Source organism: Lathamus discolor, chromosome 13, assembly GCF_037157495.1.
Source record: "Lathamus discolor isolate bLatDis1 chromosome 13, bLatDis1.hap1, whole genome shotgun sequence".
In the NCBI taxonomy this organism is placed as follows: Eukaryota; Metazoa; Chordata; class Aves; order Psittaciformes; family Psittacidae; genus Lathamus; species Lathamus discolor.
The window spans coordinates 2,153,302-2,179,086 of record NC_088896.1 but is presented as its reverse complement, the minus strand read 5'-3'; the positions used below and the strand labels follow the sequence as shown (position 1 = coordinate 2,179,086).

At 49.2% G+C, this 25,785-nt stretch overlaps 1 protein-coding gene across 6 annotated transcripts in view; it reads right to left on the bottom strand.

Annotated features, from left to right (window-relative positions):
• Positions 1-25,785, bottom strand: part of MYOCD (myocardin) — a 223,270-nt gene that overhangs the window by 61,121 nt on the left and 136,364 nt on the right. The gene's annotated exons all lie outside the window — the stretch shown is intronic.

Below are 25,785 nucleotides of genomic sequence, written 5' to 3'. Positions count from 1 at the left end.
GGATCCTGAGAGCACGTTCCATTGTGAGCACATGCACAGCCCTTGCTGGGAAGGGCCCTTTTCCAGCTCATTTAATTGCACCAGTGCCAGAACTCGGAGGGGGGTTCAGAAACCTTCCCCCTTGCTGCCTCACAACCCGAAGAAAACATCCCTGACTGCTTCAGTATGAGATCCCAGAGCTGCCTCCTGGGAAGCCTAAAGAGACTGAACTTGATGGCATGGGCACATGCGGGAAAAAACAGGGGCACCATCCCCGCTTTTGTTGTTTCCTGTACAAAGGAAGCACCAGGCACGGCTCAGAAGAGCAGCAGACGTTAAAACCTTGCTTTTGCCCCTCCAGGGAGCTCAGGAGGCTCCGGCAGCCCAACACGAGCGCGTGTTGCTAAAGCCAGATGAACAGGAAAAACTGACCCAGCATCTTCAAAGGATTAAGGCAGCAGGCGTAAGCTGTGCACCATGTAAGGCTCTGACAGGGGGGAGAGGAGCTTCCTCATGAATTACTGCATGCTCTGCTCCCTCGTACGCCTTTCCCTGCAGGATGAGGCAAAGTGATGAGTGTTCGCTAACCTGCCTCCAACACTCAAGCAGCGTTTCATCATTCCCCTCCGCACGCTGCAGAGAAGCAGAACGGGGACACAAAAGCTGAGAAACAAAGCTAACGTCCTCCTCTTGGCCTGTATCACCTTCCCTTCCACCAGAAAAACTGAGCCCTCCCTGCCCCTTGCAAGGGCATCACCTTTGGGAGAGCCTTTGAACCTTTTGTCCCTGATCGCAGAGTGGGGAGAAGCAACAGTGACTTGCCAGGCTCGAGATCCCAGTTCCTATAGGCTTGGATGATTCAAATGGCGCTGGAAGAACCATGCCTACATGAAAAGGGGTATAAAAGCAATCAGGGAATTGAATACAGGGGAGATCTTGTCAACTAGCTGGTTCCATTAACACTGTCAGGAACACTAAGAATATAGACATTACATGGTTTGAAAACGTTTCCAAGAGTTCTGTGTATTATTATGTTATCTCTCATCTAAACCCCTGTTAAGGATTTCATGCTTTTAGCCTGTGTTTGAGATTCAGCACATTAATCAGTGAGATCTCTCCGAGATGTGTCAACAAATTCAACCCGCTGTTCCGCATTAGTTGCTCCGAGTGAAGGAGCTCCACGTTTAGGAGCAGCTCGAACCTGAGTCACACTCAGTGCAGGACCTCACAAAAGAAGAATGTGTACCAGAGTGCCTTTTCTTAGGGCAGTGTTGCTCACAAAGGAGCAGACCCAGGGAACAACCCTTTCTGTCTACCCTGGCTGCTCCCCTCTTAGAATCAGAGAATCATGGAATAATCAGGGTTGGAAAGGACATGAAGATCACCCAGCTCCAACCCCTGCCACGGGCAGGGACCCCTTCCACTGGAGCAGCTTGCTCCAAGCCCCTGTGTCCAACCTGGCCTTGAGCACTGCCAGGGATGGGGCAGCCACAGCTTCCCTGGGCACCCTGTGCCAGCGCCTCAGCACCCTCACAGGGAAGAGCTTCTGTCTCGTACCTAACCTAAACTTCCCTTGTTTTAGTTTGAACCCATCACACCTTGTCCTATCATTACAGTCCCTAATGAAGAGTCCATAACGCTTCTCTTGAGGGGTGAAAATGGAGTCTCAAAACAGGGCAGCTAAATGTTAAAAACGTGCATAAATGGAGCATGTGAACATTCAGCTGAACCCTGAGAGGAGGAATAATCCAAGAGGCCCCTAGCCTGCACGTAGGACAACGAAGAGACAAAGTGGGGACTGCACCTAGACCCAAGAGAGTGTCAGTGTCGCACCTACAGTGTCTTCTGTGTGGAAGGAAGTGGGTATCTGACAAAAGAACTGTGGCACCTGGGAGAAGGGAATGACAGATTTCTGTGCCCCAGTGCTTCCAGCGCCAAAGCAAATGGGGGTGCAGCCACGGGGCCGGCAAAGAGGAGGACATGCTAAAAGGTGGTTTTTCACCCATAGCTTGTGCTCCCGGCAGCATGGACAGCTTGGCAATGAAGGGCTCAATGAAGATTTCTGCTTCAAGCTCTGGACAGATGGCATTTCCATCGATCCCAAGAATGCTGAGCACCCTGTGGCCCATCTCTAGGAAACCCAAAACATTAAGGAAGATGTACTGCAATGGCATGTGACAGCAGCCTGCGCTGGCGTGCGGGTGCTGAGGGCAGGAGCACATCAGCAGTGCTGGGAGCCCTGGTGTGTCTGCCCCAGCACGTGTGTGTGTCTTGCTGCATGTGGTGGTGCCCATGTAAGAGTGTGAATACTTCCGTGAGTGCACTGGCAGTGGTAAGTGCACACGTGTGCTAGTGATCGTGTAAACGTGCAAAGGGAACGTCCTGAGTTTCCACACACCATGTCCTTCCATTTAATTTCCTCTCTAATGCAACCCATGCCTGGGATTCGGTTGGCAGCACGGAGCGGTGCCGTACCCTGATGTACGCTCGAAATCTAGTCCAGAAGGCGAATTATTCTCCCTGTTGACCAACATTTCTGAGACAATAGAAAGATGAAAATTAATTGCAGATCTCATGTTTTTAAAGGCAAATGAAATTATGCAAATGTTCCCTGCCAAAATCTGATCTAGTAAGAGTGAAAGGGAAAATAGAGGGAATGTCACGGGAAATGCTACTTGGTAGCACTGCATTTCCCCAGCAAAGGTAACCTTAGGTACAACCGCTGATCAAATCCACATTGTCCTAGCAAGGTACCACTGCCTTAATCAGCTGTGTCTGCAAAAGCTGGAACAAACCTCAGCCAGCAGATCTGAGGAAAAGCACCCCAGGAGCTGCACTGTCACGCAGGACCCTGCAACTGCCTCATATGAGCCTGAAGAGCCCTGGACCATTTCACTGGCTAACAGCATTGGTCAAGTTTTGGATTAGCACTTTGGCTGGTTGTCAGGGATGCCTATCACAATTCCTGTAAGCTCTGTTAACCAGAGAATACCTTTCTTTAAGCAACCTTTGGGATGACATCAGCCCTCCATCTATTCATAGTGCTGGTGCAGAGCAGCCTGTGTGCCCTCGACATATTGACTGATTTAAATTTCTTACAAATGGGTATAATCATAACCCCAGTTAATGATACTGGCTTGGGGGTGAAGATACAATTGTCACTGCAGTTGACAAAAGGACATGGAGCTGTTGGAGCAAATCCAGAGGAGGCCACAAGGATGAGCAGGGGCTGGAGCACCTCCAGAATGAGGACAGGCTGAGAACATTGGGGCTGTTGAGCCTGGAGAAGAGAAGCTGCGTGGAGACCTCAGAGCAGCTTCCAGTGTCTGAAGGGGGCTACAAGGATGCTGGAGAGGGACTCTTCATCAGGGACTGGAGCGACAGGACAAGGGGTGATGGGCTCAGACTGAAACAGGGGAAGTTCAGGTTGGGTATAAGGCAGAAGCTCTTCCCTGTGAGGGTGCTGAGGCGCTGGCACAGGGTGCCCAGAGAAGCTGTGGCTGCCCCATCCCTGGCAGTGCTCAAGGCCAGGTTGGACACAGGGGCTTGGAGCAAGCTGCTCCAGTGGAAGGGGTCCCTGCCCGTGGCAGGGGTTGGAGCTGGATGGGCTTTAAGGTCCCTTCCAACCCAAACCAGGCTGGGATTTTGTGATTCTTGATCCTCTGGTTTTGTTACATCCTTCTCAAAGCTTTTGGACAAGTCTTTATGCTTCCCCTGATCATGGCTGGCAGTTCTGGCGACCTCTTGCACTTGACATTATTTAAACTCAAAGGGAAAAACAGTTTTTGCACCAGAATCCTGTATGAGTAGGGATTGTCTGGTCCTGGGTCCGTGCAGCCCCCAGTGCCACTGAGCTGTGACCAGTGTGAGCTCAATGGGCTGCTTATGGTTTGAAAAGTATCAGCGGCCAAGATGTGTGCTACAGCAGAAGCAGAGTACTGTCATCCCCATCCCCAGCACACAAACCCTCACCATGAACACCATGGTGTCATGACACTGAGCTCGCATCTTGCTGGGGATACTGACACCTGCCTAGGCTTCTGCAGCCTGATGCCACTACCCTGGGGTTCTTTGCACCATTTCTGCTCTTATGTGGGTCTAACCAATGGAATAATTTCACAGAAGACAGCTTAAGGCCCATGGAAATTCCTGCCTGTCCTATAACCTGGGCTAAGTGAAGGTGTTTACCCTTAGCGAGGTTCTGCTGGTCTGCTCCATAGGCCTGAAGGAACCATGTCTTTGCTCAGGCTTGGTGTTGCCAGGAGGAAGGGCAGCCTCTTTCTGTTCAAAAGTCCCTCAGGGTCATGGTTCCAGCACAGCAATCCCTTGGAGGTAGCAGGACCCCACATGTACCAGCAGGAAGCTACAAGGGAGGTCTAACCAAACATAGAGGATGCTTTGCAGGTGAGGACTGGGACCATGAGGGCATCTGGAGTATCCAAAACAGGCTGAAGGACACTGGTATGAACTGTACCCATCATTTTACCCTGCCATGCATCTCACAAGGGGCACTGCTCCTCACACCAGCCCTGTGGGAGCACTGCACTAGCTGCGCCTGGTCTGCAGGAGTCAGCAGCTGCATCAAGGGAAGCCCAGAGGACCAGTCCTGTCCCCCTTTACAGATTAAGGTCCTTGGAAAAGAGATCAGTGATGGCAGCCATCACCTTCCAGATACTCAGAGGAGCAAAAGCCTTTCAAAGGGTCTCACCCATCACCTGAACACTGGTGTCGGACTGCATGATCCCATCCTGCCATGGCCTTGCTTTGGCCCTTTGTCATTGTCACAGGAGAGCCATGCTGTCCCCTCCTGCAGTCACCTGCCTAGAGGGGGCCTCCAGAGAGGAGGAGCTGCAGCTCCGCAGGGTGGCCATCCCTCCGGGAATCCCGGGGCTGGTGTGTGCATCCTGCACGGATCCTGCCTCCCGGGCGGATCAGGAAAGAACTGTGCTGAGCTTAGTTCCAGGGAAAGACTTCAGGGCTTTGAAATCCTGAACGGCAGCTCAAGCAGTGCCCAAACTGCCCAGCTCCACCTCACTTGGGGAAAAGTGAGAAGAGTGGGATATCCGAAATAATACGTTTTCTGAATATTTATCCAAAACATAACAACAGATAAACTCCAATCACATGTTGCATTCAAATATCGGAATATTTATTCCAAATATGGTCCTGTTGCACTTGTATGATAAACATGAAAGCGAGAGTGCAGTTATTTATGTCCTGCCTTCAGCTTTTCAATAGCATGTTTAAGTTTAGGGTATTCGTGCTCTTCCATCCAGCTGTCTGACTTTATCAAGTCCCGCACAACTTGGGAGAGGCAACCATGCCAGCCGCAAGGCAAGCCCCAGCAGACCTTGATAGAATGGGCTTCCCTTGTGGAAAGCACATTATGTCCCTCCTGCTTCTCCCCTGGCCCCCACGGAGCAGTACTGGCAGCAAACTGTTGTATTACACAGTCCCCTGGCAAGGAGGGAAAGCCTTTCTCCCTAGCTGGGGCTGAAGGAGGTTCCAATATCATTTAAATGGAACAATAAGTCAATGGTAGCGAGTGAGAGTTATTTGGGGTGCTCCAAGAAGGCACATAATGTGCCCAGGAGCACTGGAAAACTAGGCAAAGGGAAATTTAGACTGAACAGCCAAAAAAGCTCCTGGCAGGACCTCCTGTACTTTGTGGAGCCACCTCTCACGTGGCAGGAGGGATGCCTTCCTTACCTGCTGCTTTGGGTCGGATTCATGCTTACCGATGTATTACGTTTACCTTCATGCTCTGCTCTGGCCATGGACTGAAACTGTCAAGAGCCCTACAGAAGAACAGGGCTGGAAATGTACCCAGCACAGATCTCCATCCTCCTGGGCCTTCGCCAGGCTCCAGCGCTCAGCCTCAGAGAACAGGGCAAAGGAGCCCACATCTGCCGGTAGAAGAAACTTGAGGGCATCTCAGTGGGACAATAGAGATTGGACAAGCCACTATCACCTGAGGTGAATGCAAAGCCAAGAAGGAAAACACACGCTCTGTTTGTTCCATCCCGGTTCTGGATGAAGGACCCTCAGAAACCCACTGCTGAGTCTGACTAGTCTGAACTGTGGACTCCGACCAGCCCTGTCATTGTGGGCTCAATCAGAGATCCTGGGGCTTTTTCTAAGCAGGAGCTCCTTAAGGGAAACTTAGGAGGTGGAAGACTCCTAGAGGGCAAAGTCACAGAGCTGTGAAGACAAGAGATGCTCCTCCTGACTTGCCAAGCCATGAGAACAGCACGTGAAAGCAGCAAAATATTCCAGGGGTAATCCAGCTTCCACCAGCATACACCAACGGGTACCAACAGGCCCAGCAGACAGGTCTCCTGCCTCTCCAGGGGATGGGAAGCAAGGTCACTGAGTGTCACAAGAAATGGCAGATAAATTTCACTCCAAGTCACCCCACGCACAGTTGTGCACAGGCACCCATGCACCCAGTGCTCACTGCTGTTTAAACTATCCCAAATCCAATGTTGCTGCCCCTCACCCCCAAACTAAGGACGTATCGTTCCATTAGCTCTTCCAAGTGATCATCAGTTTATGATCTACAGATTGCTCCCTTGAAGCTCAGCCCCTCCAACCTGCCCGTAGCAGAAAGCGCAGTCTGTGCCTGTCCTGCACAGCACAGGCTGTGCTGGATGCTTTGAAGAGAAGTGAAATCTTCCAGGGGAAAATCAGATAAATAGTTCAAGTGCCTTCTTTGCACTTGAAAAGTTGTGTCAGAGAATGCCTTGAAGTCTTAAATTCATCCTCTGAAGCTTTGTCACAGGAGCTTTCTTACCCATATAAACGCATAACCTGCTCGGAATCCATGCAGTTTCTGTATTTACAGCATCCAGGTTCTCCTCCTGTGTTACTGTCTAAACTTATTGGCTGTGCCTTAGCACTTGGATGATGACAGCAAAGAATGAAGTGGGAACCTCAGAATGCCCTGATGTGCCACCCCCAGGCTATGCGTCTATACACTGTCATGGCAACCATGCACCTTGTCCTCAGGTAGGATGCTTTCTGCCCCTCCATCATTTCTGCTCCTGTTTGCACCTTTTCTGTCTTTACAGCATCCTCCTCTGAGGCAAGGTGAGTGATCCGTCCCAGGTGAATGCACACCAGCCTTTCATACAAGCCTATTGGAGGGTAAGGTTTTACCCTCAGTAGCACTGACAGTAAGCCCATTTTTGGTTGCTTTTGAGTACACTTTTGCACCAACCTCCTGTTTGGACTTAACACACATAATTCCTTTGAATGCAGAACTTTGCACTACAAGCTCAAAAATTCAGTTGTCAGAGTGACCTAAGTTTAGCTGGGCTCCTTCCAGTCCTGACTGAAGTCATATAATTTTCCAGCACCTGCAATACTTTCCACTTCACTGTGTTATTTAATATTAATCTCATTAAAGCTTGTTCTGTCTCATAGATGTCCATTTATTCTCCTCCTTCATTTTGTGAAGGCAGAAAGACAATAATGAACAAAGACTTGGCTTTATTATTAGTTCTTTGGTATATATTCAGAGAACAACAAAGCAAATTAGCATGAAGAGGATTCGTTCCTTCTTGAACCACTGTGGGATTATGCAGAGATGGTCTGATGAAAGACAACCAGGCCTCCAGAAACTGAACATACAACAAGTCTGGTCTGGAATCCAGACCATAACACACAGATTTGTAGAAGCACTTGTGGGATGGGCAGAGTGAAAGGTATTCTGGACCACACCATTTCAAGCAGGACAGACAAGGGTGATCCCAGTTGCAGTGTTTTCTTACAGCACAGTTTTGTCCTATGCACAGATTCCCATCACCCAGCTATGCTCCAGGCCTGAACGTGCAAGTTTCAGAGCTGTGCCTGCATTCACCAAACACAACCTCATTGCCTGGCAGAATCCTTCGTCTTCCACCTCCACCCATGAACATACACCAACTAGTCCTGCCCAGGCATCTCATAAGTCACAGTGGAAGCAAGGGGATTGTACAGGCGTCTCTGAGGCTGGGATTTAAACCAAGCATCACAAAGTCTTGCACGTCTGTTGTTACTGATGGTGGCATCTCATCTGGAAGGAGCCCAGCATGTTTCTCACAGCCTGGAGTGCCATGGTGCCAGCTAGAGAAGACATGGCTGTGAGTCAGCTGAGACCTTGGGTATGATACCTGCTCCTCCATCTTCTCCTCCTGTGCTCGTCTTTGTGCTTTCTTCAAACGCTTCCTCAAGCCCTGTGCCGAGAAACAGCAGTGAAAGGCCCTCTTTGGCTGAGCTATAATCAAGGCTGGAGGCAGGGAGATAAAACCAGTTCTCCCACTGTGTTGTACTCAGCAGAACTAATTGAGGGGCCTATTAAGAAACAATATGCAGAAATATCCACATTAGAGAGTCATTTGTGCAGGCCAGAACCACACTGGAAAGAATCTTCCAGATCTTCTGCCACCCGTTTCATTTCCAATGTAGGGAAAAAGAGCAGCAGGGGAAGCTAAGAACTTGCTTATTGCCTCAGATTGCTAAATGAATTCTCTCATTAGCTATCCTCCATCTCCGTGATCTCAAGGCATTCCTAACATTGAGGGTAAGCAGAGGGAATGGTGCACATGGGGAGGCAACCAGATGTATTTATTGGTAGAGCATCACAAGTTTTCTGCTGAGAGGCGCTGCTCATGCAGGTTTTTGCGCTGTGTCAAGTAGAGGATCCCAAACTCTTTGAGCATCATCTATCTGCAGCAGCATTCCCATTGCCCGAACCATATTGCTTTCAAGAAAACAGGTGACTAGGAGCTCGAACTTAGAGAGAATTCGGCTTTGGCATATGAGAATTTAGGCTTCAAATGTGGTAAAGATGAAGCTGATACTGGAAGCAACAGCTTGAAGATGAGGCTGAGATATGGTGCCCACTCCAGACCACTTGTGTGCTGGAGTTGCCAAGGAATTCCTGAGGTCAAACAGGACAAATGCAGGTGAGAGATGGCCAAGGTCACACACTGTGCATCAGGAAGCAGGATGTTCTGATATGGATGTAGGGCAGTCTGCTCTCTGCAGCCTAAGGAATGAGATACCAGCTGCAGAGCCATGCATCAGGAATGATTCCTCAGAGCATCTGTCTGTTGCTGATGGAAACATAGAGAGGGAGCAGCAAGATGGTTTGTGCTCAGGAAAGCTACCAGTGTATGCAGTCATGTAATCAGTGCAGGAGGAGCAGTAGGGTTTAGAGATAAAGAAGAGCTATACATACAGCTCAAAATAGTGAATGGGCTTTACCTAGGAAAAAGAGCAGTCAGAGAATGAAATAAGTTTGCAGTAATATTGCAGAGAAAGGGGAAATCAGCCCCAAATCTATTAGAAAGGTTCAGAGTCTTACAGAGCGATCCCTGCTCATCTCTGCCTCTCAGTTCTGTGTAACAGCACTGGTGGTGGGCAGGGGGTCAGCTCAGCAAAACAGCCCCGTTCCACTGCCCATGGGCATTTCAAACCTTGAAGCATCATCCCCAGAGAAGCAGGGGATGTGGCTCTGTGTTGCCACTTCCTTCCTACTTCAGCTGCAGTCCTGCATGAAGGTCTGGGAGCCCCAACACGAGAGGGGCATGGAACTGTTGGAGCGAGTTCAGAGGAGACCATGGAGCTGCTGCGAGGGCTGGAGCAGCTCTGCTCTGGAGCCAGGCTGAGAGAGCTGGGCTGGGGCAGCCTGGAGAAGAGAAGGCTCCTGAAGGGGAGACCTGAGAGCAGCTCCAGTGCCTGAAGGGGCTGCAGGGAACCTGGAGAGGGGCTTGGGACAAGGGCCTGTAGGGACAGGCCAAGGGGAATGGCTTGAACCTGCCCGAGGGGAGACTGAGATGAGCTCTTAGGCAGAAGCTCTTCCCTGTGAGGGTGCTGAGGCGCTGGCACAGGGTGCCCAGAGAAGCTGTGGCTGCCCCATCCCTGGCAGTGCTCAAGGCCAGGTTGGACACAGGGGCTTGGAGCAAGCTGCTCCAGTGGAAGGGGTCCCTGCCCGGGGCAGGGTTGGAGCTGGAGGAGCTTTAAGCTCCCTTCAACCCAAACCATTCCATGATTATGACTCCAGCACTTCGGTTCTGCTGTGCTGCGGTGGCACAGATCTGCAGGGCAGCACTAATCCAAGAGAGTGCTCAGGTGGATGATGAACTGTTCCACAAGCTGGCTGCATGCAGGTGGAAAGCACTTGATCAGAAAGGACTCTAGTGCAGGCTGTGCTGCAGTGACACCAAAACTTCCCAGAGCAGAGCACCAGAGTGTGACATCGGACAGTGAAGCAGTGAAAAAGGAAAATGAAAGTACTGGAGGATGGCAAATCTAAAGGGCAGCTCCAAAGGGAGCCCAGGGAGGCGAGACTAGGCTGAGATGGCAAAACAGAAGCTACCTAAAATGAACGGAGGTGAATCCCAACCTGAGATCCAGCAGCAGCCCAAGGGAATGGCTGCCTGCAGACTAGGAAGCGATGTAGCCTTTCTCATTTTATTTGCAAGTCCGGAGCAAGGAGACAAATATTTACTGGGATGTTTATTTGAGAACAAGCTGGTGGGAAGAAGAGCACGGCTGATATCAAAGGAATTCTCATTCGTGTCACAGCCTTTGGAAACAGTGTTTATGATTAATTCATCTTTCAATGACCAGCACTATCCACAGAGTGTTTGTTATTTATTTATTCATTTATTACCCTTTTCTATATCCATCAGAGTGATTTATAACATGTAATGAACCAAGGATCATTAGTGCGTGACTGAATAACTGGTACAAGCTTATCTGCGGGACATTGCTCGGCAAAGCCCCAAATTCTCTTCTGAATTTATTTTCCCCCATCAATGCATCATCTAAGATGTGGTGTTTTCTTGAGCCTGGCCATTCCAAAGATGTTATTTCCCTTTGGGAGGCCCTGGTTGTTCGAATGTTCAGCAGTTGACAGCTGCCTGGAACACACTACAAAAGGATTAAAGCCAATAACATTTCTATCTTTTCATCTTTCTAGCCTTAGACTGAATCAGGCACTGCCTGCTACTTGTTGCTGCTATTCATGACATAGCTGGTGTTGTTGCGACCTTTTCTCTGTTATGGTCTTATCTGATGTTTGCAGAACTTGTATAATTGAGGGGTTTATGTGTAACAATGGCTTTGGGTCATTTTCTCCATTTCTGGAAGAACTTGTAATTGGTGAAAGGTGCTGCAGAAATGATGCCACAGTGTGAAATCCTCTGGGCAGTCACTAGGCAGGTATAGCAAGGAACAGCTGAGCCCCTCCACACTGCTCTGAGCAGGCTGCTCAGCCCTGGGCAGAGAGGACATCCATAGTCCAATGTGGGATGTCCCAGGCTGCAGGGAGCAGAAGTTATGGTAGCAGGTGAAACCAGAACAACTCTTCTTGCTCATCCAGCAAAGCCTGGGGCAGCCTAGCAAAGAAAATGTGAGCTCAGCACAGGCTGGAGTGTGTTTTTCCATCCAAGTTACCATTTCTAACAGAGTCCTACCCTATCAAGGCTGCACCACTGCACTTAGGGCCATCTTCTGCTCTAGCAGTATTAAATCTCTCACCCACAGTGCTCATGGTGGAGCATATCGCTGTCACATCCCCTCTGGCTATTCACATGTTATCACTCAGCCCAGCTCTGATACGTCACAGTGTCTCTGTGCACAGATCCCCCCGTGTGACATAGTCCCTCGGGAGGGCATGGTTTCCCAGCACCTTTGGCACTTCCTCCTGCTCTGGACACAGCCTGGGAGAAGTCTCCTCCTGTAGCCACCCGTAGCCACTGACCAATGCCGATCACGATGATGCTGGTGGAAATGCGTGAAAATCCACACTTCCTCCCATGTCTCGTAACTACAAAAGCACATGGCTAAGGAAGGAGACAGGGGTCTAAGTCAGCTCCCAACACACTTCGCATCAAGTTTTAACAGCTATTTTAACTTCAAAGATAGGACAAAGCCTGTGTATGAACAGCCCCATGCTTTGGATGAGTCTTGATATTGCTCCTATGTAAGCCCTTGAGGAGCAACTTCATTTCTTATACCTCCCAACTTAAAGCATAGCTCTTTGAAAAGGCTGTCTAAATTTATATGCTGCAACTTCATGGAATCATAGAATAATTCAGGTTGGAAAGGGCCGCAAAATCATCCAGTTCCAACCCCTGCCATGGGCAGGGACATCTCACCCTAGACCATGTCGCCCATGTCGCCCAAGGCTCTGTCCAACCTGGCCTTGAGCACTGCCAGGGATGGGGCAGCCACAGCTTCTCTGGGCACCCTGTGCCAGCGCCTCAGCACCCTCACAGGGAAGAGCTTCTGCCTTAGATCTAACCTGAACTTCCCCTGTTTCAGTTTGAACCCATCACCCCTTGTCCTATCACTACAGTCACAACTTGTAGGATTGTGAGATCTAACACCTTGTGCAGGGCACTGGCTGCAGCACCACACAGCATTTGAGGTATACTGCAACATCTCTGAAGGCTTTATTTAGGATAATAAAACCATCTTTAGGACGAGGGACTGTGTATCATCTTTTTCAGAGGCTGCATTCCCAGCGCCCAGGGGAATATGTGTGTGTCCTGTGTTGAGGTAAGTCAAACAGAATCCATCTCCCTCAGAATCCATCTTCCTCAGGCAGAGCAGATGCTCTGCACCAAAGGAGGTCAAGAAACATTTCCGCTCTGCCGCTCTGGGGCATGGATGAAAAGCAAATAAATCCTCAAGCAAATCTTGTAAGAGCAAGACTTCAACAGAGAAGAGCAGGTACAGTTTGGTCAGAAGGCTTGCTAACTGCCAAGTCCTTCCTTTATGAAAATAAATGTTTTAAACAGAAGCAACCCTTTCATGATGTCCTGTTGTAACTGCACCCCTGAAATATAGCGCTGAAAAGAGTCACAGAACCACAGGGCTGTCGGCAGGAAGGTGCCTTCAGAGCCCACCATCCGTACTCTTCCCCAAAGAAGGATTATCAGTAAACCCAGGTCAGGTCAGCCATGGCTTGTCTACCTGACTCTTCAAGACTTCCGTGGATGGAAAGCCCATATCCTCTCTGGGTGATCTGTCCTAGTGCTACATTGCTGGAGAGTTTTGCTCCAGCAAAAACTCTTGCTGGAATTTCTCCTGGAATTCGGTTTGAATTTCCTATTATGAATGGCTTTTGGCACTTGCTATGCTGTCTCCCAATAATAAGAGTTTAATGCAGTTTCCTTTACAGCCACCCTTCAAACAGTTGCAGCCTGCTGTTAGATTCCCTTTGAGCTTCCTTCCTGCCAGATGGAGCAGGCCAAGCTCCTTCCACATCACTCCATAGGGTACCTGCTGAAGCTTTTCTCTGTACCATCCCCAGTCTCTTCCACCTACTCCCAGCTAGGGGACCGAGCACTGAACACTCCCCTTCTGGTGTGTTCTCATCAGCAAGGAGCAGAGGGAGGCCACTCTGTGTGACTGCAGCTCATCTAGCCAGCAGTCCAGTCTCTGGCAGTGGCCAACAGCAGATGCCTATGGAAGGACACGAGAATAGAGTAAGCATGCAAGGACACCTTCCTAGGCCATGGTCCTCACCTCAGCAATGCAGCTCAGGGGCTATCATGAGAGCTCCAAGTCTCTCGTATGCTATTATACAGTGGTTGAGTCTGATAAACCATGTCAGTAAGGGCCTCATCTGCACGGGTTTGAGGCACTTCCAGGGAGATCTCTATTCCACCCATTTCACTGTGCATTACTGGGAGGACCGGTGCTACCTAGGCAGGATGCGGTCTGTGCCAGAGGGTGCGGGAAGCTGGTTACAGGCAGAGAGAATGGAAAATGCTCACTGCTGTTTCTGTTTAATTTTAGGAACTGATCCAGCTGAGATAATAACAGAGGAGTTCACTTTGCCATGTCAAATATGCAGGTACTTTGCAGCATTAAGATTTGATGCCCTGTTCTTATAAAACTGGCCCCTGATGATTATGGGAAGAGAAAGTTGCCCATAAACAACATTTTCTTTCTTATTTAACACAAATTCTTGGGCAAAAGAAGTCAATCAATTTTTCATAAAGTATAAAACAGAGATAAGTGCTTGGGATCATGTGTGAGTCCCTGTCAAACAGAACCGATAAGTCCATGATGCAGTACAGGGAGTGCTTTGCAAGTATTGTCCAAGTGACCTTTTCATTAGTTTGCCTTAAGCAGTTAATCTCTTTTTTCCAGGATACAGACTATTTTAAGTCCCATTACATCATGCATGCGTTTTAAATATTAATTTTTCTTCCATGTCATGCCGAGGAGGATTTGGTTGTTTTTTACCTTTTCTGACACAGTCCTCCCCATCTTGCTGAGTTTTCCAGCAGGGTCAGAGTTAAGGAGTTTCCAGGCAAGAGCCGAAGGTGCTTGTTTGCAGTGAGTATGTGATGCCTGCAGGGCAGGATGTGAAGCTCTGTGATTTAGGAATCCCTGCCAGGCCAGAAGCAGGGATTGGACCTCTCCAAAGGCAGCCCTATGATGGCAAGGGAGCTACAGGGCCAATGAGTGGAGGCATTTACTGCCTGTGTGTGGGGTACCATAAACGGGAGAAACACCGGCCTGAGCCAGTGCTCCTCAGCAGGGCTCCAGCTTCTGCAGAAAAATACTTGAAAACGATTTAGGGGGGAAGAACTGAGCTTCAGAAGTGCTGCTGCCATGTTGTTGCTGCTCACTTGTAACTCACTGCAAGCTCCCCGTGCCACTTGAAATAACAGAGGTACCAGCTGCTACCTGCCAAAAGAGACCAGAGGCTTTAAACAAGGAGCTCCTGGACCCGTGCTTGCCCTCAAAATGGGTGTGAAAAGTGCCTCAACACCGCCTCTGATGTTTACCCATCTCCTCTGCTTTTGGAGTCACTGAGCTCATACCAAGAGAGTCCCTGGTACTGAGATCAGCTCTGCATGGAGTTCACACGTTATTATTAGCCCCGGCTGGAAGAACAATAATAAATCAACTTTGTTCCTTCAGAGTTATGGGTAAAGTGGAGACCGGGATATTTATAAGCAAGGTTGCAAAGGGTAAAGCAGGAACATGTTTTGTTGACATCCAGCAGTGACACGCGCTGCACTCAGCAAAGCTCTCCTCTCCAAAACGGGCTTGTTTTCCTTCGCAGAGGGAGCTCCCTCCTGCCAGGCTGTCCCTCGCTTCGCACCGTTATGCAGAGTCATTTCCCTGCTGCTGGGATCACCCTGGTTGGGCATCCCTGCACCCGGGATCAGCTCTGGGTTTTCCTTGCCCAGAGGATCATGGTGCTGCTGCTATGGAGGGATGGCTCCTGCCCACCCAAAGAGACCCCAGAGAAAGGAGTGGGCTGCCTGCCCTCACCAGGACCAGGATGTCTTCCAGGTCCTCTTCTCAAGCCCAGAGGCACAGGTTGTAGGTGGGAGCCCTTATTTCTCTTAGGCACGCTTTCTGCTTTTCTTCAGCCATACTTGCTGTGGGAGAGAGCATCCGTGGCAGCGTTGTGTCAGCGGATGGGGATATGGATATAGTTTGTATAAGCTAAAAACTGTAAGGGGTTTTGAGAGAAGTCTGACACAGAACACATGGGCTTGCCTGGACCAACATCGCTTTCTCCAGACCTTCTGGAGGGCTGGAACTAGTGGGACCTGGCCTGATCCCATTCAAAATGGATCACCCAGCCATAGCGATCCCAGCCTGCTGAATCCAAAGTGAGGAATCAGGGACCTGGGACCACGCACGAAACAAGGAGAGCAACACCATCTAGTTTGGCCCTGTCCCATGCCGTCTGTTCTGGTTGCTCTACCTCATCAGAGGGACTCTTTAGGCCTCTCTTCTCTGGTTCTCAGGTATTTGGGATTGCTTCTCTGAATCTTCCACTTGGGACACCCCTAACCGCCGATCCCACCATCTCAAGGACCAGGGGAGATATTATCTGCTCCAAAGGGATTCTTCACCTTCCCAGATCTTCCCTCTCCTTCCCCAGGGTTGGGCAGGAGAAGACGGCTGGAGAAATCATTCATAAGCCTATTTCCTCAGGAGGCCTCCAGGAGAGAAAAAGAATTGCCCCAGCTGTTGACTGGAAGAGTGGGAGCTGGAGATGATTTGTCTCCATCCTCCTCTGCGAGCTGCCAGATGGCTGAGGCAGAAGACAAAGAGAAGAACCTGCCTGCTTCTGTGTAGCCTTGGTTAGCTCCTAAGATCCAGTCCCTGACTTAGCTCTACCCCAGAAGGTGGGCACACAGAGCAGGAGGCCAGCCCAAAGAACTGGGTCGAGGTGAGCTTCCCCCCCAGACCCACTAGTGCTAAAACCTGCCATGTCCTCAGTCTTGGCCACGGCTGCAACGATGAAAAGCCCAAAGTGGCCATGCTATGCTGTTGTCACGCTTCCTGCAAAACCAGAACACTGAATTTAAACATTTGCATATAAAATATTTGCTGTACAATCATAAATTCCTGAGGGTTTTGTGCAATTCCAGTTTTCCCTTCCTTCTTATTAATAACACACAGGTTTTGTCTTTATATGCATATTATGCAAACTTTCCCAGGTACGACAGTACTTCCTCCGATAGTCCACCTCTCCTTCCCTTGTTGTTACATCTCGGGAAGATTTAGTCAAAAACCCCACCTCCTGCACCATTTTTTTGACATATTTTTAGTCTGGGCTTTTGTTGCAACCTTAACAAAAGTATTTCCTTTTCAGCAATGGCTTTTACAGCTTTTTTTTAGCCACAGGGATTCCCTTCCCTGCGGTTCAGAAGCGAGTTTCAGTCCATGGTCACAACAAAACTGCACAGGTTTCCCAAAGTAAAGCAAAGCACTTCTTGTGCTGGTCCAGGTTGAGTGTCCAGAGCTGATGTGCTGGCTGCCACACAGTGGATCCCATCCAGTCCAGGAGTGCTTACCCCAGGACCTCTCCCACAGGGATTTATCCAGCAGCGGAAGGGAGTTAACTGAGAGGCACTTCAAACACAGGAACACTTTCTGAATATGCAGCAAGTCATCAGCTGAGAGTTATCTCAGGCTAAAGAGCCAAGCCCTGCTCATAGCTACTTGACGGGTTGGTAGCAAGCTGAGCTTGCTCCGTGAGTCCAGCACCAGCTTGCCAGCTCCAGGGGCTGCCCAGCAGTGGGCACCTCGAAGGACCTGCCCCTCGGCACCTCCCAAAGCAAAGCACCAGAACACATGGCCACGGCCTCGGGCAGGCTGCTGTGGCTGCTGCAGACACGCGAGATGTGAGTTGTGGAACAGCGAGGGGAGCTGATCTCTGCCTTGTATTAGACAAAATACCAGCGAGCACGCAGATAAGCACCAAGTGTGAAGTGTCCGGCGGGAGGAGGTTTCACATTCCACCTTCCTCAATGGAGCCTTAAAATAGCACTTCCCACTGCAATACTTTAAACAAAGACATCCAAGGGATTATTAATACCAGGAGACAGAAACCAGTTTAATGTATTCCAACGCAGGCGGGCAGAAAGGGAGCTTTACGTGTTGAAGCCATGGACGGGTGTGCGTGAAGGCAGCCGCTGCAGGCAGCTCTGCCCTTCCTGAGCGCTGGCTCTGCTTGTGCTCAGGGGAAGGATCCCGGCTTGCAACAGGCTACACGTGCCTGTGGGATCCTTCAGCCTCCCTGCAGGACCAGCAGAGGAGGAAGGGGACAGGATGCTGCAGCAGGCACGTTGTTCTGTTCATCAGAATGAGCCGGCTCTGGCAGTGCAGGATGAGTGCATGAGGGCAGATGCCGCTGCCACACTGCAACCCCCCATTTCAGTGTCCACACAGACTCTGCAGGCTGTGGCAGGGGGAACAACTTGGTGCATCCCCTCCGCCTGGGTACCACGCGGCTCCTTGGACACAGCCACATGAAGCAGAGACTCGAGGTCTGTTTTGGAGATCCCCTTGCAGCAAATGCCCTCTGCCTGGCAGTGTATGCGAGAGCAGCATCCTCTCCTCTTGCAAAGGCAGCTCTGCCTGCCTGTCAAGTGCTCTCTTGCTCTGTACCTGCCCTCTTGGAGCTGCCACCACCTCTGCCCAGGCGTGCCTGCTCCCAGTGATGGACGCAATGATTCCCCTCATCTAACAGGCGTGCCAATGTCCTGCGGGAGAGCCCTCTTCTCTACACCCACCCCTTGCCCTGTGCCCTTTCTCAAATGGCAGGGACACTTGGCAGCAGAGACCTCGCCATTTTTTGGCTGTCCCTTCACTGTCTCTGACCCCGTTCCCACCATTCCCTGGAGCCCCACAGCCTCCAGCTGCCATCTCCATGCAGTTTTTCTTTGTAGACTGCTTTTTATCCGGGTCTTGGGAGAAAGAGGAATAAAAGAGGTGCATGAGCCACAACAAACAACTTCCATTTTTATGCTCCCTATTGTACAGCGTTGTACAGAGCACGCAGGGTCCTTATCAAACCGAGAGGCCTGAGAAGTGTCTCAGCTTTCTGTATTTCTAGCTCTACATTCCCACATGTCACGGGCAATACCAAACTGGAATGTACATTTGCAATGTGCTGAATGAAATGTGCTGGCACAGTGAAGTCCTGCTTCCAGCACAGAGGGAGTCCCCGTGCAGTGGATGCTGCAGGACCTGTCCCTGGGCCAGGCATGGAGCTGCACACCTCCACCTCTATCTGCCCAGCCTGCAGCAGTGCGCAGTGTCCTGTGGTGTGCAGCTGGAATCTCAAAGGATCAATGGGACTACGGGAAAACTGATACTCACCAAAAACCACCCCGAATGCCCACACTGTGCTATATCCTCCATGCTCCGAAGGAAGGGGAAAAGAAACCAGAGGGACTTAATGAACAAACTGACCTAAATAGCCTGTTTTACCAGAAGCAGGCCCAGAAGACAGAGTGCTGGATGCAAGGAGCAGAAAAGTTTCTCAGCTCTCTGCATTTCCAACTGCTGTAAGCTGACTGCCAGCAAAAAAGTAAAGCGAAATTTGGCCTTACCCTTTCATCACAGGCACTCAATAATCATTGCGTTGTAATTGTCAATAGTAATTTCCACCCCTCCGCCTGCCTTTCCCTTTTGCCAGCACAACCACTGAGGTGGCAAAGCAGAAGTCAGGGGAATGGTGTAGCTTAAAACGAAATGAAAGGTTTGGGTTTTTTTGAATTATCCCACAACCTGTGTAACGATAGAAGCCAAGCAGAGACTCTAACATGGTTTTCTTCAAGCCTGAAATGAATTCCCCGTCATCATTCACCAGCCTTCAGACTTATGAAACTCTGAACACTTCAGTTCCACAAAGCATTTCTGAATGGACCAGGATGATGTTTAACAGATGGGAGTGACAGGATATCTCACTCCATAGCAACTGACAATTGATACATTGCGCAATATTAACAGACCCATGGCACACATCTGCATGAGCCCTTTGTCACCAGCTTTTACAACATCTTAGGATGTAAGTGTGGGAGCACTGGAGCAGTGGCCCATCTATGGCCGCTACGTAGCATCCGGCAAAACCTGTGACAGAGCAGGAATTGCTGCTGGATAAAAGCTTTCCTGTGGAGTATTTCATCTCAGCAAAACTTCCTGAGAGTTGACTGGCATGAGGGCTTCTGCAGGAACTTCTGATTTTACCTCTTCTGATTTTACCTCTGTTGCTCTGCTGCAGCCAAAGTGGTGCTGCCTGGATACTGATGTAGTGAGGACCTAAATATTTAATTCAGTTGGCTTTTAAGTACCACCTCTTGATGCAGTCCCTTAATGGAAAACCAGTTGTGACTGCTAAGGACTGTCAAATGTTAGCCTGATGTAGGTACATCGCACCCAGTCACAGATAGATGCACTGGTTATTGTCACAAAATGCAGTGAAGTTCCTGCTCTGTGACTGATTTGTTCTTGCTCTTCCATTTGCAATGTTTGGGGTGAGGTGTTTGGCCCCATAGTCCTGGTTAACATCTTATCCCAAAATAGGAATAACAAGGATGTGTAATTATTTTTCCCCACAAAAATACTGTTGTCAAGTTTAACTGCAGGGTCTGTTACTACCTTACCAACATTAAAGAAAGACAGAGTATCGTAAACAGGCAAGCAGAAAGTGATGGATAATAAACAGGTATTGAACCAAAACTTCCGCACAGCTCTCTGTGCTGTCTCTATTGCGCAGATACTGATAGATTCAATAGCACTCTCTGCCTTCGGTCACTCCCTGGTTCATGGCTTGACAAGTGCCCACGCCAGCCCTGGTGCACGCTGACCTGCGGGCACTGCGGGACATCACTCAGTGGATCGCCTTCCAGAATGCACCCTTTTTCCAGCTTGGATTCTTGACACCAAGCACACTCCCGGGACACGGTCCAAACACAGTCAGAGTGAAAGCCTGAACTGTCCATGAGACAGCATCTGCAGAGCAACAGGCTGACAGAAACCCCGGCGAGGTGTTTCCAAAGCAAACATCTTGTGCGCAGTGATAGGATCTGAGCTGGAGTATTTTGCTGGAGTCAACCTTTGTTGTTTTCCTTATGGCAAATACTAATGAACTCAATGGTAAAATATGGCATTTCCCAAACAGCAAGTCTCCTCCCCGAGATGCACCATCTCTGCTATGGGCCTGTCATCAAGCCTTTGCCTTTAATCACTCAGCACGTGTTTTCAATCCACATGTTCATGTGGTAATAGCTCCACTCTATTATAGTTTTCATTTGTCAGACCAAAATGCCCTTTAGGTTGGAGTATGCTGTAGGACATTGTCCAGGCAGGTTATTCTTAGCAACAGATGACTTTTAAAAGAAAAGGCAGCTCTGCAGTTCAACCTCTGGTGTTATTGCCTGCACCCATGGCTTCCCCTCCAGCCACTTCCTGCCACAACAGCCATTGTAGGCTGCCCACTTTGCTCTGTGCTGCACATAAGTCACTGAATAATGATGATGAGACCTTCAAACCCAGCTTGTTTGGGACTGGAAACTCCCTCTCTGCCTCTTTCCACTATATCCATGGCAAACAAAATCATGTTTCTGCAAGATCAATAAGTCCAGCAGAACTGGACTTGAGCATGTGTGAGGGTACCTGTTGCCATGCCGCTTCTGGAATACATCACATGTGCCCCATGTCTCCTTTGGCCGTTTTTGGCCCTAAAGCCTGCTATAGACAATGCAGCTTCTCCATAAATAAAGGAGGAGCCTGGAGGTGAGTTCTCCACAGCCACACTGCACACCATGGTGCAGCAGCACTGTCAACCTGGGTAGCAGCAGCCTGTTCCTACTATTGCAAAGCAGTAGGAACTGCAATTCATAGTGTTGTTTATTACACAAGAGAAAAGATTTTCTTGTAAGGCAACTGAAAAGTAAAGACTACTCCATCAAAGAACCTCCAGAAAGCAGCTTTAGTGAGAACTGTAGCTACCCTAATCCTGTCCTTTCTGCTTTCCTCTGGGACACTGCATTTCCAAGGTGTAACTGTGTGCTCAGGTTCATGGAATTACTCCTCCGAACTCCGCATCCTCCCCATCAGATCTTCCCTAAAAATCAACCCATTGCATCTCCTGAGCAGGAGGTGGGCTTGAAGCTGACACCCCCCCCAGAGGAAATAGCTTGAGACTGCCCTATAAATTATGGTAAGAGGGTTGTTTCATAATGGTTTCTAATTGCCCTGTGCTGATCACAGATATCAACCATATCTTCCCAAAGGCTGTTTAAGCCTATATATGGTCAGAAGATCATGGGGCCAGCATATCTGTTTTGTTTTTCTGGAATCAGATAGTAGGGCCCATCACTGACTGCAGTGGGGTGAAGAGAGAACACTGCAGAAGGGTGACATTTCTGAAATTATGGAGCCTATGAACTTGAATATAAGCATGTTATTTCTCCTTATTAAAGAAGAAATGCTGGGAAGAAGGAGGGGAATGAGAAACAGCAGCAGAAATATCAGGGATAATAAAAAAGTCAATCACTGCACAGCTCTCAAAGATGAACAAGAGCTAGTGGAAGTTGTCCCTTCCAGTACTGGTATTTGGCTCTCTGTCAAGGGAGGATGCACATAGGGAGTCACTATACATTGACCGTGTCAGCTTAACTGTAACCAACCCTCTCTTTCACAAGTGTGAAGTGCTATTAATCATGACATAAATTATAAGTTGCACCAAAGGCAGTTTGCAGTTCTGCTGCATCACTGCCATTACAGGGAGACTGAAGGAGCTGTTTTTTTCATGCAGAGAAAAGCAATCACAGAAGTGCTCGAAGCACAGCGGGTGTGCACATCTCCCTGTGTCAGTACCAGCCAGCCCTTCATTGCTACCCGCTCAAGCCCTTAGTTGCAGGTGGCTGCCTGTCCCTGTTCTCTCCACTTACTTATGCACACAGTGGGGTCTGGATCTGCTGCTTGCTCTACAGGCTGCTCTTGCAGGGGGGTTGGACTAGATGATCTTTTGAGGTCCCTTCCAACCCTTGGGATTCTGTGATTCTGTGATCTCAAACGCTGCAGTAATCAGCAGCATCTTCCAAGGGCACCATGGGGACACTTAAGAGCAGAGTCTCCCTTTCAGGCCCAACAGGGAAGGATCTGCTCTGTGCTGTGTTTCTGAGGGAATGCAAGAGCAGGGCTGTTGGGGAGTGAAGCCTTTGCAATTAATAGACCAAATACTGAGCACCCTGCTCTAGTGGAGGGCGTCCCTGCCCATGGCAGGGGGATGGAACTGGATGAGCTTTAAGGTCCCTTCCAACCCAAACCAGTCTAGGATTCTATGAATATCAACCAGAGGTCCTGGACCTCCTTGGTGACTGGGATCCACATCACTCATGCACTGCTACACCAAACTAAGAGTGAGGCAGAATGGCTCCACAGGGGCTCATATATACTCTTCCCAAGAAGAGCTATTCTAGGTGAGACTTGGAAGGTTCCCAATGGCCATGGATGTTTAATGGCATGAATAGGAAGGGACGGGTAGGTAAAAGAAGCAACCACCTCTCTTCAGTGTACACTTGCTCACTTGGAAGGCTTTGTTTAGTGCTTGGAGCATATTTATCTGAGGAATGTGAAGCGGTTTTCCATCTACTTCCACCGTTTTATTCTCAACTGTGTTCAGACCTGGCCGTCAGGAGCCACTGCTGCAATGCGGATTTCGAGGTGGTTTCCAGATATTAAACAAAAATACTGTTACCGCGAAAGAATTGTACCTGGTTTGGTTTACTCGTCTTGCTGCTGATTCGCATGAGCAGAAGTACAAACGAAGGAATGCAAGTTTATTTGCACTGTTTCGACTAACAATATGGCACAAGTCTCTATTGCTGAATGAAAAGCTGAATTGGTCCATCTTGGAAGCACAATATATGCTGTCAGAATAAATATTTCTCTTCACCAAAGGGGACTCAGAGTGCATGTATGCAAACAAATGTCTGTCCGAAGTAAAGCCATTAATATACATATCGCCATAGCATGACATCAAACCACAGATCTAAATCTGTCTCTGAACTGTCTCTGACATTAAAACATGGAATAAAGGCTTTGCTCCCTGTTTGTTAATAAGCAGAATTTTCTTTCAAGGACATATAATCCCACCCTATTCTTTTCTGAGAGGCAATTATACACAGCGTTAAAGAGCTGGTGTTTGACTTCCATGTTCTGATGAAAGCTAAAACGCAACTTTGCCTAAGCACACAATCCCAAAGTTCATACACTGCATACCTACATCTATGGATTGCCCAGAGCTGCTTTTCAGTGTGCCAGGAGAAGCCAAAGAAAATGAAGATATTCACCCAGTTTGAGCCAAAGCACCAGGAAGTTCATCCGTTCAGCTCATTTCCCAGGGACATTTCTGAACTCTCTTTGGGTAATAGCTGACTTGTCTGAATAGTGTCCCTCGCTATGGAACCGAAACCTCTAGGACAGCCGACACAGCTGTGACCTGTACATCAAATGGTTATCGAAAGCTATAGCAGTAAACAAGTAATCAGGCACCTTTGCCTCCCTTCTCTGCTCCCTTCTCTTCTGGTCTCAGATGACAATAATAAAATAGATACCCTGCAAATCCATGGCTTATCAGAATGTACCAGATCCAACAGCATCTACACACCAGTCTTGCTGGGAAAAAACCTCCTGCACATGCTGTGAACCAGACGGGACACTTCTTCAGGCGTCCCTTCTGATGGTCTCATATTATGGGTCCTCTTAGTAGACACTGTGATGGCTTTAGCAAGGATGCAGACAGCCATAGTTTGAGGTATTTCTTCTCTTCAGAGGGACATTTTCAGCCTCTCTGCTTGCTCAGATAAAGTAATACATTCTGGCAGAGTGCGTCTGCTTTAGCTTGTGAGGGTTTATTTCCACCTCATCACTCTCAGCAGCAGCATACCCGTGGGTTATAGCTTAGGCCAAACCAAGGTGTTAGCTTGGAACAAAATGTGCCTGTTGTCCCACTAGTCCACAGGTGCCTGAAGGGAAATTGAACAGAAACTACACCCTGGTTCCAGCGTTTTGTTTTATTGTACACAAGGGGAGAAATCCATTGGCAAAGAACTTGGAGGGACAATGGAGCGCAGCAGCTCGTGGCAGCTCCTGCTCATCGGGCTAGTACAGACAACTGCCTCTAGAGAGCTCAGAAGCTCTGGGCAGCCAAGAGGAAACCTGTGCAAATGGCCCTGAGAGGCAGTCCCTTGATTTCACTATTTCATGCCCCAGGTGAAGCCAGAGGAACTCATTTCTTCACCAGGGCCTCAGTCACCAGCAAACCTTCCCCAGCAATTCTTATCATTCGAGATGCATGAAAACATTTATGCACAGAGCTGCAGACACCAGTGAAACCAGAGCCTCCCTGTACCACAACGAATCCTCCTCTGGCAACAGCCCGGGCAGAGGAATGAAGAGAAGGAGATCAAACCACTGCTATTAGCGATGTCACACAGCTACCCACGTCCCCACGCCGGGGAGCAGCACGTGCACAGAACAAAGCCCCCATCAGGAATGATTTATCTCCGAAAGGGAGTTTGTTTCTATCTGTGTTTCTGTAAAGTGGCTTTTCCACTGGACAAGCTCCCTGCCAGCAGCTCCCTGCTGCAGCTCCCTGCCTAAAGGGGCTGCTGGAGACTGTCTCCACAGCACTTGCTGCTCCTGCCTATAAATAACGTCTCAGATGCCCAGGCCACACAGTCACACTGCAGGAAAGGTCAGGCAGAGTCGTCATCGCCCAGAGAGATCACTCTCCAGCACTGCCCCACGGCTGAGGCTTGTCGGGAATGCATCCAATGCTCCCGACCTTATCAGGGCTGGATCTCGCTGGGAATTTTCTGATGAAACAGTTTTATTGGAAAACGCTGATTCATAGACATCAAAATGTTTCATGGAAATGCACCAGTTTTCATTAATTTACAAGGAAACCCAGACATTATTTGGATGTACAAGTGACTGGTCGGCTGCCAGGGTATCCCATGGCTTCCAGCGTGTCTGCTTGCAGGACAGCTGTATCCTCTGGGCTGCTTCGACCACAGGATCTAACTCTTCACAGTCCTTAAACCTCAGCATGAGATGGACTGAGGGGGTTTTGATCTCCATGTGGGGGTCCTATGGGGCCACCATGGGCTTAGTGACTGTGGGCTGCCACCACATTTCCTCCTTGGAAAGCAAACTGCCTGGTCTCTTTCCAGAAATATGGATGATTCCCCCCCCCGAAATGACATTAATCCAAGAATCCTGCCACAGCCTTCCTACTGTGGGCAAACCACCTACAGTATCTCAGAGCTTTCCCGAAGCGGGAGCCCTGCTGCACCCCTCAGCCCTACCTGCAGCCTGCCTCTATGCCTTCTGCTTTGCTTCATATGCCGTGAATACATGACAGCAGCAAGTCACAGACACAACCATGCTCATTCCCCACCTCAAGATCAGCTGGGAATGGCCCGTCCATGAGCAAAGGCTATTCAGAATGACTGTCACAAACTTCCCCAG